Source organism: Myotis yumanensis, unplaced genomic scaffold (assembly GCF_028538775.1).
Source record: "Myotis yumanensis isolate MYYU_CA2020_CCGP unplaced genomic scaffold, mMyoYum1.0.hap1 SCAF_6, whole genome shotgun sequence".
NCBI lineage: Eukaryota > Metazoa > Chordata > Mammalia > Chiroptera > Vespertilionidae > Myotis > Myotis yumanensis.
In genome coordinates, this window is record NW_027223757.1 from 97,245,017 (window position 1) to 97,256,529 (window position 11,513).

Below are 11,513 nucleotides of genomic sequence, written 5' to 3' on the forward strand. Positions count from 1 at the left end.
GATAAGGTACGACTTAGAATACATGCTGTGTGGAATACCCTAGGTGGGCCTGTGGGCCTGTGCTGTCACTTCAGCAAACTCCGCCGTCTCCCACCAGGCAGGTGAGATTCGTGTCCAGGGCCTGCGAAGACATCCCAAGCCGCCTATGCCGTGGGCAAGGAAAGGCACGGCATCGCCAGCAGGAGGTGCACAGGAAGCTGTCGCTGTGAGTGCTCCGCGAAGTCAGGCGGCTCCGGAACCACACGGCGGGCGGAGCAGGCCTGGACTGGAGCCAGCTGATAACGGGGCGACACCGGCCCCATTATGACACCGTAAACTGGCTCCATAGGCCTTTGTGAAGGTCACAGGAAGTCATGGAGGAAAGGGCTCCGGAGCACAAAGACCTGTGACCAGGCGTCGGCCAGAAGTTAGGCTTTGTCATGTGACAAGCCCCCAGCTCCCCAGGGCTCACCCCTCCACAGTTTGCCGCGCTCGCTCCTGCTGCGCGTCCATTTCGGGTTGGCTGTAGCTCTGTCCGGTCCTCTCCCGCCAGGACCCAGGGGGAGTCGCGGAGAACCGCACACTGGCCTTCGCAGCTGCTCCTGCAGGGCACAGCCCACACTGTGCCCGCACTGCGCCCTGACGGGGAATCCATCATGACCTCCCGGTTCATACGTCGATGCTCAGCCACTGAGCCAGGCCGGCCGGGCCCATCCACTGAACTTTTAATTTTTTCATGATATTTTAGTTCTTAAAAAAGAGCCCTGTGGTGGGAGGCGCCTCACTGTTGGGCAGAGAGGAGAGGCTGGGTCCTCCCCGAGTGAGTCTGCGGAGCCACTCCCGGCAGGGAGAGGAGGGCCTGCCTGCGGGCCGGCTGGCTGCCGGGGAAGCCCCGGCTCCTCACCCGGTTTTGCTGGTTGGGGTGGTGATGGAGCTGCTTTTTTTCCGTGTCTCAGTTTTTTTTTTCCTTGCTAGGTTCAAGTGATTTTTTAAAAAAATTATGAAATTAGTTAATCTCATTGTAAAATTAAAATATAAAGTAAAGTATAAAGTAAAACTTCCTTTCCTTCCTGATTCATGGGCCTCAGTGATTCCGTACAGGGATCATTCTAGAGCATTCACACAGGTCCACACACCTGCACACACATGTATTTGTGGACACGTATGCACTACTCAAGTGGTGTAGGCAGCACGAGCGGCACCAGGTGTTAGATCCCTGTGGTCAGACCGGACCTGGGCTCAGCACCCTCGGTGCTGGGGTTCTGGCTGGGAAAGAATTCAGATCCACGACCCAAACTGTAAGAGAGCATTTATTTGGTAAATCCCAGAGACAGAAGAAGCAATTTGTAGAAGAAATGGGCTTAGGAATCAAGTTCTAGAGGCAAAGGGAGGGCCCTGGGAGCTGGGGAGGGAGGAAGCGAATGGTGACTCACCTGGAGGAGGAAGGGAAGAGAAGGGAAAGGCAGGGCTGGTCCTGGAGGGAGAGCACCTGGGCCCTCCGCCCTAAGGGCTGTGAGGGGGAGGTGTTGGGGGAGGTCCCGGGGAAGAGCTCAATCGAATATTCAGCACTTTCCAGGGGTGTCCTTTCAGGGTCTAGGTCTCCACTGATTGGTCAGCGCCAGGGCAGGTCAGTACCCAGTGCAGCTGGTCCTGACGTCAGCTGTGGGTCACTTGTCTGGTTTTGCTGCTTTTCTGGGCCTGAAGCTGAAACACAACTGAGGCCTCGATGTCAGCTCTGGGGCCGAAAGGTCAGGGTCCACACCGAAGGACCAGCGTATGCTAGGGGAGGAGGTCACCCTGGGCGAGGTCCCCCCACAACTGACTGTCCATCGCTAGGCGGAAAGCCCAGGTGGCCTTCTGTACCTGGCCCGTGGTCCTTGCTCTGCTCATGTCTGTCAACTACCTACCCCACAAGTGCCCAAGTCTCTCAGCATCTATGCTTCGTGGCTTTCCCCAGGGCCATGAGCCCCCACCTACAAGGGACAAGACTTGGGGAGTGCTATGGACTGAATGTTTGTATCTCCTTCCCCCTCTACCCCCCCACCTCCCCCCCCCCCATTCATATGTTGAAGCTCTAATCCCAGATGTGATAGGATTTGGAGGTGGGACCGTTGGGAGGTGATTAGGTTTAGATAAGGTCATGCGGGTGGAGCCCTGTGGTGGGACTGGGCTCAGAGAGGAAGAGGAAGAGGCCAGAGCTCTTTCTCTCTCTCCACCATGGGGGACTGTGAATAGGCAGCCGTCCTGGAACCAGGAAGAGCCTGCTGCTTGGCCTTGAACTTCAGTCTCCAGAAATGAGAGAAATGTTTGCGGGGGACCCACCAGTCGGTGATACTTTGTTACAGCAATCTAAACGGCTAAGATGGTGGCTAATACTTTCTTCATCCCTTAAAACACAGGAGCCCCACAGGCATCCACTGTCAACACACACTTCACTGTTTATTTTCCTTCCCCATCTCACTCCTACCAGCCCTTCACTTGTGGTTCCTGGGCTCTCTGACCAAATGAGCTATTTTTATAAATTCCTTGTGCCAAGGTATATTATTGGAGAAACCTAAACTAACACAACAATAATTTTCATGGCTATTCACCCCCATTAATAGACATTTAACTTCCTTTCCTTTCTCTTCCTTCCTTCCTTCCTTTTTAAACAAGGTAATGGAAACTTTGTACACATCTTTGCACACCTGTACAAAGGTGTTGCTGAAGGAGGAACACACGAGGCCAAAAGGGGTAAAGAATTATAAATTTATTAGAGGCCTGTTGCGTGAATTCGTGCACATTGAAAGGAAATTAATTAGAAGAAATATTTTAGAGGCCTGGGAGGGACCGCGGGACATTGGCTCCAGGGCGTGTCCAGCCTGTCTCACCCAGTCCCAATATGCCAGACCCCAGCAGCAAGCTAACCTACCGGTCAGAGCGTCTGCTCTCTGGTGGTCAGTGTGTGTCATAGGTGACTGGTCAAATGGTCAAAAGGTCAGACAGGCACTTAGCATATTAGGTATATATATATATATATATATATATATATATATATATATACATCTGCCAGCAGAAGGGCTGAGACCAAAAGGGCATCAGCGGGCAGAGTAGGGGGAGCGGGATATGTATGTCCCTCGTCAGGGTCAGGCAGAGTAACTGGTGGGACCAGGTGCAGGTGGGGCCAGGTGTGGGGTCACTGGAACCTGGGTGAGGGGGTTTACTGGAAGCCGCAGACGGTTAATCAATGAGAACAACAGGAAAATCGCAGGGAGGGGCGAGAGCCCCCACCAGGGCATAATGGAGTACAAGAATGTGCCTAACAATACCCATCTGTAGCATCAATTCCTAGGGGTAAGAACTGTTGGGTAAAATATTATGCACATTTAATATTTTCATAGACACTGCCATTTTCTTCAAAAAGTTGTGTATACTTATTTGGGAAAAATTCTACACGTTCTCACCTCAATCCCTGGTCTGTCATGTAAATTCTTAAACATGACCCCAGGTGCCTGCCCCGTGCCCTCCTGACTTTGTGAACATCTCCCCCCCACTCCCCCCGCCACACACACAGCAGCCCAGAGCCCCAGGCTAACGCTCAGCATTGGTCTCAAGGTTGGGAAGACTCAATCACCCACAGGTTTGTGGCGGAGACTCCCGAAGGCCAGGTTTAATTTAGCCCTGACCTTTTTGGAAGAAATTTAATTCTTATGGACTTAAATTATTATTATTTTAATATATATTTTTATTGATTTCAGAGAGGAAGAAAGAGGGAGAGAGAGATAGAAACATCAATAATGAGAGAGAATCATTGATCAGCTGCCTCTCACATGGCCCCCACCCCCACCCCCCGGGGGATCAAGCCCACAACCAGGGCATGTGCCCTGACCGAAATCCAACTGTGACCTCCTGGTTCATAGGTCCATGCTCACTCAACCCCTGAGCCATGCCGGCCGGGCTCAAGTTATTTTTATTACTTAATGTGTGCAAACCATGTGCAACCACAGCTAACTATGAACTCCTATGCTTCAGAACTTAAACAGTTAGAAAGCCAAAACGGAGTAACAATAAATCAAACAAAAGTATGAAAGCAGAGAAAAACCAAGATGGCAGCATAGGTAAACACCGGAAATTGCTGCCTCACACAACCATTTCAAAAATACAACTAAAAGATAAAACGGACATCATCCAGAACCACAGGAAGGCTGGCTGAGTGGAAATTCTGCAGCTGGAGGGAAAGAGAGGAGCACACTGAGACTCAGAGGAGGTGCGGAAGTAAAGTGCAGAGGTACGGAGGCGCACGCGGAAAGGGCTGGAAACTGAGGACGCTGCGCACGTGGAAAGGGCTGGAAACTGAGGACTCGGTTCTCTTTTTCAATCGGGAGGGAGTCTCAAGCTCCCGACTGCTCTGAACTCCAGTTCCAGGTGAGTCTCTGGGGACCCAGACTCATACGGGGAGAAACTGGACTGTCTGGCATCAGGCAGAACTCGAGGGCAGCTTTCTCTAAGATTACCAGGACACTGAGATGCAGGCCTCTTAGGGTAAGACTGGGGAGCAGCCATAGCTGCTTGCTCTGCCCTGTTGATCCCCTGAGACCCTGTCCCACCCAAGCTGTGCACAGAGGCTTTTGCATATGAAAGGCCTGGCCCTTTGCAACCTGAAAATTACCTAACAAGCTGCAGCTGGGTCAGAGAGACCCAGAACTTCCAAAAGAAGGTCCAAGGCCCCACAGCAGCTTGCATTGCTTCACAGCTGGGTCTCCTCTGGGCACCTCCAAACCCCGAACAAAGAAGAGGAATCTCTCCATAGCTCCTGCTAGGTAGCTTCAAGCAGAGGCTAAATTAGCACCTTCTTAGAGATCCAAGAGCCAGTGTACCCAGTGGTCAGAGTGGGACCATCCAGATTACAACTCCTCAGACCCATAAGGAACACACTCAGGGGGTAGACTCAGTGAGCACCAAAGCCCCACTGAAGCAAGTCTTGCCCCATAAGATTGTCTCCAGCACAGAAGTTCTCCCACTGCAGACACAGCTGATTCTCACAGCCAATTGGCCTGGAGGTCAATTCCTCCCAGTGATACCTACAACAATCAAGGCTTAACTACAACAAGACTGTGCACAAAGCCCAAAAAGGGGTGCACCAAGAGTGTCCACCTCAGGTAATTGGGGAGGTTGAGCCACTGGGCCCTATAGGACACCTAACACAGAAAGCCACTCTATCAACACAGGGAAGCATAAAAAATGTGGAGACAAAGAAACAGGTCACAAATGACAGATATGGAGGAAAGCAAACTACTGGATATAGAGTTCAAAACCACACTTTTGAGGTTTTTCAAGAATTTTCTAGAAACTGCCAATAAATTTAGTGAGACTCTCAAGAAATCTAGTGAGACCCTCAAGGTTATGAAAAAGGACCAACTAGAAATTAAGCATACACTGACTGAAATAAAAAATATTATACAGACTTCCAACAGCAGACTAGAGGATCGTAAGAATCAAGTTAAAGATTTGAAATACGGCCGAAACCGGTTTGGCTCAGTGGATAGAGCGTCGGCCTGCAGACCGAAAGGTCCCAGGTTGGATTCCGGTCAAGGGCATGTACCTGGGTTGCGGGCACATCCCCAGTAGGAGATGTGCAGGAGGCAGCTGATCGATGTTTCTCTCTCATCGATGTTTCTGACTCTCTATCTCTCTCCCTTCCTCTCTGTAAAAAATCAATAAAATATATTAAAAAAAAAAAAAAGATTTGAAATACGAAGAAGCAAAAAACACCCAAAACAAAAAGAAAAAAGAATCCAAAAATATAAAGATAGTGTAAGGAGCCTCTGGGACAACTTCAAGCGTATCAACATCCAAATTATGGGGGTGCCAGAAGAAGAGAGAGAGCAAGATATTGAAAACCTACTTGAAGAAATAATGACAGAAAACTTCCCCTACCTGGTGAAAGAAATAGACTTACAAGTCCAGGAAGCCCAGAGAACCCCAAACAAAAGGAATCCAAAGAGGACCACACCGAGACACATCATAATTAAAATGCCAAGAGCAAAAGACAAAGAGCAGCAAGAGAAAAACAATCAGTTACCTACAAGGGAGTACCCATACAACTGTCAGCTGATATTTCAACAGAAACTATGTAGGCCAGAAGGGAGTGGCAAGAAATATTCAAAGTGATGAATAGCAAGAACCTACAACCAAGATTACTTTACCCAGCAAAGCTATCATTCAGAATTGAAGGTCAGATAAAGAGCTTCACAGAAAAGAAAAAGCTAAAGGAGTTCATCACCACCAAACCAGTATTATATGAAATGCTGAAAGGTATCCTTTAAGAAGAGGAAGAAGAAGAAAAAGGTAAAGATACAAATTATGAACAACAAAAACACATCTATCAACAAGTGAATCTAAAAATCAAGTGAATAAATAATCTGATGAACAGAATAAACTGGTGAATATAATAGAATTAGGGGCATAGAAAGGGAGTGGACTGACTATTCTTGTGGGGGGAAGGGGTGTGGGGGATGTGGGAAGGGACTGGACAAAAATCGTACACCTATGGATGAGGACAGTGGGTGGTGGGGGTAAGGGTAGAGGGTGGGGTGGGAACTTGGTGGAGGGGAGCTATAGGGGGAAAAAAGAGGAACAACTGTAATAATCTGAACAATAAAGATTTAATTTTTTTAAAAAGTATGAAAGCAATTTAAATGAACAGCAATTTTGTTACTGAAAAGAGGACCTGGCCCTGAGTGTGTTCTTGACTTTAGGCAGGAAGATTTCACAACAGGAATCCAAGTGACTTTGAGAGGACGTTTAATAAAGCTGAGGACAGTGAGACACAACAAGGAAGGGCCTAGGATAGCAGCAACAGGAGAGCCCAGGCTGGGCTGCCGTAGCTCTCTGGGGAGTTAGAGAAAAGGGGGCGTTGGGGTCAGGTTCAGGGGTTAGCCTGGGAGGAGCTGCTGCTCCCCTGGTTGCAAGTCCCATGAGGTCCCTTAGAGTTTAGGGGACACACACCTGTTACGGAAGAAGAGGGGAAAGGAAAGGTATGGTGCACTCTACAGAGGGAGAGCACAGGCTGGGACTTTTGTTTTGAGAGGTTTTTAAAGACTGGGAGTTTCAGGGAGGTCTTAGGGGAGCCTCTCAATAGAATATTCATCAGCTTTATGCCGATGCGCCAACATGAGATTTAGTCCCTTAACTTCATCCATCCTAGGGTATGGTTGGCATATGGAACAAATTGGATTTCTGCTATCTGCCTCCCTGGGTGGGGTGACTTAAGCTATTTACCCTCTGGTTGGTGAGAAGTGCAAACCATTTACTTTGAAGTGTCCTTGGTTTAGGAAAGATAGGATTTTGCGATTTACTAGATGGCTGCGAACTGCTTGGCCGGTTAACTGTCTCCATTCCCGGTCCGATGACCTGGCTGACTGGCTGTCTCACTGGAAGTGATGAAGAGCCATTTTTCTGAAATTCAGTTGCTGCTGGGACATGACCCACTAAAGCACTGCCTGCTGCAGGCTCTTCTGAAACTGACAGCATTCCACTGGGTGCCTGATGATAACTCAGTGCCCCCCCCCCCAACCTCCCATTTGCCTCTTCAAATTACTAAGAAATCTTTGTCAGTACATGTTTGCTGGACTTCACTTGGTACAAATGCAACCCAGACCATTAAGAAGTGCTAACTCAACCTTGAGAAGGTGACAGAACCGAATGCAGGCCCTCCCGTGCAGCCAAGGCTGGTTACATGTGAGCCGGAGCATGCTTATGATGCTTTTTAAAAACTACCAATGAAATGAAAACATGGACTCGAATAATTTCCACAGGGCACTCATGGGCCCTAAGGAGTCCAGGGTCCTCAGTTTGAGAAACACTATCAAAGCACTGACCTTGACTTCCAGGGTGACCTTGAACTGATCTTTTGCCATTGTTGGGTCTCTGTACATGCCTTGTACACACACAAGAATGATTCGGGCCACTGCTATTCCAGGAGATGAGTAAAGTTAGAAGACCTTCAAGGACTGTAAAGGAAGGGACAGGGTTTGTTACAGACCCTTGAGTTGGGAAAATAACTGTTAGGCACAACCCCCTCCCAGCTATTGTCCTGTTCGGCTTCCAGTAAACCCCCTACACCTGGCCCCCACCTGCACCTGGTCCCACCCGTTACTCTTACAAGGGACATAAATATCACACTCCCCCTACTCTGCCCTGCTGATGCCAACTTGGTCTCAGCCCTTCTGCTGGCAGATGTAACAATCCTATATAATAAAGAAGTGATATGCAAATCGACCGTCACATCCTCGCACAAGATGGCCACCCCCATGTGGTCAAAAGATGGCCGCCACAATATGGCCAGCAGGGGAGGGCAGTTGGGGGCAATCGGGCCAGCAGGGGAGAAGTTATGCATCAATCAAGCTGACAGGGGAGTGGTTAGGAGGCAATCAGGCTGGCAGGCAGAAGTGGTTAGGGGCAATCAGGTATGCAGGCAGGCGAGCGGTTGGGAGCCAGCAGTCCCGGATTGTGAGAGGGATGTCCAATTGCCGGTTCGTGCCTAAACCAGTAGTCGGACATCCCCCAAGGGGTCCCAGATTAGAGAGGGTGCAGGTTGGGCTGAGGGACACCCCCCCACTGCCGCACAAATTTCGTGCACCGGGCCTCTAGTACATTTATAATTCTTTACGCCTTTTGGCTTTGTACGTTCCTCCTTTGGCGACCCTAACAATAATGATGACTGAGACTCTCCAGTCTAGTTTCGGCTTTGGAGTCAAAAGAACTCGGGTTTGAATTCTAGATCTGTATGTTGCTGTGAGTGTCTGACTTCTCTACCTTCAGTTTCTGTGCCTGTAAAGTGGGCATATTTTAAAATGCCCCTTCACAGAGCCATGGTGAAGGCCAAACGGGAAAGTGCCAAGGGCAGAGCCTGGCAACCAGCAAGGCCAGTGATCATCATAGGAAGTGGCCAGGGGCTGCTGAGAACGCCACAGGCGCTTGGCCAACGACAATAGAAGACAAAGAGAAGCGTCTAAATGCTGTCTGTAAGCCACATTTCTGATGGGTGACTGTCAGGTGTTTCACCCCGAGGAGCCCTGCAGCTGCCCTAAGGTCCCCACAGCCTCTCAGCTGTGCCCTCCCCCAGCTCCCAGCGGCTCTGCCCACAGACTGACTTCTTTCCCTGCAGCGGTGTAGGTCACCTGTGCAGCGAGCGCCCCAGTGTCTCTCCTGTTCATTGCAGGGACCTCGAGACCAGCAAAAGACGGAGGAAAGGTGGTGGTGGGAGGGCGAACCTAAGAGGCTCAGGTGAGCGCCCAGCCTCACAGAGGCCCACCAGCTCCGGAGGCGTAAGGTGGAGCACCCAGGCCAAGTGCTGCGTGGGAAGGCGCAGCCTCTCTGGACGCGGTTCCCTTCTTACGAAGAGCCCTGCCCACCCACCTCAGAGGCCCCAAAGAGGCGATCAGATGATAAGAGAAAACACCAGGAAAATGCCTAGCATTTCCACAGGGCACTCACGGGTCCTAAGGAGTCCAGGGACCTCAGTATGAGAAACACTATCTTAGCACTGACCTTGACTTCCAGGGTCAAGAGGAGCTCCCACTTCCTCCTGGCATTCCGGTCGGGGGGGTGGGGGGTGGGGCTGGGGGCAGCGCCAGGTGTGTGGAGGGACTGAGTGGGGTAAGCCTCCCTCCCCAGCAGCCTTGCTCTGCACTGTGCACCCAGCACTCTGCTTGTAAAATAACACAAACCTAATCACGCGGTTTCTGGCTCAAACCTCCAGGCTCTTCCTCCCGCCTTCAGAAGAAGCTCACTTTGCCTCTCGGTTTTCTCACCTGGACAGACCCTGTCTCCCAGTCACACACCCTGTCCACCCCCATCTCTGCACTTTCCAGCCTTCCTCTCCTCTCAGGAGGAGGCGTTGCAGCCCCGAGGACGCACGGGCCACATTGCATTCTGTGATCATACACACACGTGTGCGCGCGCACGCACACGCACACGCACACCCCCCCCCCCCCACACACACACACACGGCGACTGAAAACAATGTCAATTAGTGTTCCATCACCAGAAAGGATTTATTCAGGAAAAGAACCGGCTGCCACCCAGTGATGCGCCTCTGCCTTCGTGCCAAGATGGAGGGCTGTTTACAAAGGGAAAGGAAGCTAAAGGAGGGAACTGAGAACAGGGAGCTTTATTGCCAACATAGAGTTCTTCCTGAGGGCTCTCCTGCAGGGTTCTCACGATTACTTGGGGGAGAACTTCCACAAGCCCCAGCTCTTCCCAGAGGCCCTCCAGGCTGCTGAAAGTTCCAGGGAGTCTTTATCAACTCACACACACGCACACCACATACATACATACTAGTATACACATACACACGTGCATGCACACATACACACGTGCACACACGTACATGCCTGGCTCCGCCTCTGACTGTAAATGCCGGAGGACGGGGAGTGCACGTTCATAGCTCTTACTGTCAGACCCCTGCGCTGACAAACCCTCCCTAACAGGAATGAATTGGGAGGTGGAACTCAGACCCAAGTGACACATGAGAAACCACAGAGGGAGGCACTCAGGTTGGTGGGGGTTGGGTTGTTGCTTCCATCAGAGGGCCTGCCCCTTGCAGCCCCATCGCACAAGACCATAGCAGCAGGCTCCTGGGGCCTAAGGGCGAGGGGTCTGGGATGCAGATGCCAGTGGCAAGCTCACTGCTGGCCTCTCAGACAGGGCCCAGCTCGCTCAGTCTCTTCCTCTCCGCCCCCCCCCCCCCCCCCATGGTGCTGTGCGTGCTTCCTCCTCCTTCCCTGCCCCTCCAGCCCAACCAGCCACCTTTGGCTTTGGGGACCTAGTTTCTGAACCAAGAAATGGACAACATTGTCTGACAACGACATTTGTCTTCAGAGGGACAGGCCAGACTATGTTTAAAACGGGTTATTCTTGGAAACTAAGGGTGACTTATGGACACTGGTACAACTGGGGGCAACCAACTAGGAAACGGGTCCTCTTGCCCAGCAGCGTGGCCCCGTGGCTGAGCGCCGACCTATGAACCAGGAGGGCACCGTGGGATTCCCAGTCAAGACACGTGCCTGGGTTGCCGGCTCTGCATCCCCAGTGTGGGGCCCGCAGGAGGCGGCTGATCCATGATTCTCATCATTGATGTTTCTGTCTCTCTCCCCCTCTCCCTTCCTCTCTGAAATCAATAAAAATATATTTAAAAAAGAAAAAAAGGAACTGGAACTCTGGTTCTCTCCCCAGGGTGCAAAAACAGAGAAGAATGTGAACTGGAGGGGACTCGGGAGACCTCCAAAGGACCCGCCAGGCAATTCCACTCTCCCTTCTCCCACCTCCTGGCGGTCAGCCCCGCCTGGACCCTCCCCCTCAGCAGGCCCCAGCGCCCCGCCGCGCAGCTTTCTCCCGACCTGCCTCCCCCACCCCCCTTTGTTTGGGGGCTCTTTGTCTGTGGTCTCCCTTTGCTTCAGTTTCTCAGTTCTGGCCTCTCCCTCCCTTTCTCCGGGGCCAGGCTGTTCCCTCCCCCTCTGCGGGGGCCGCCGGCTGGGTTGCCATGGTCACGT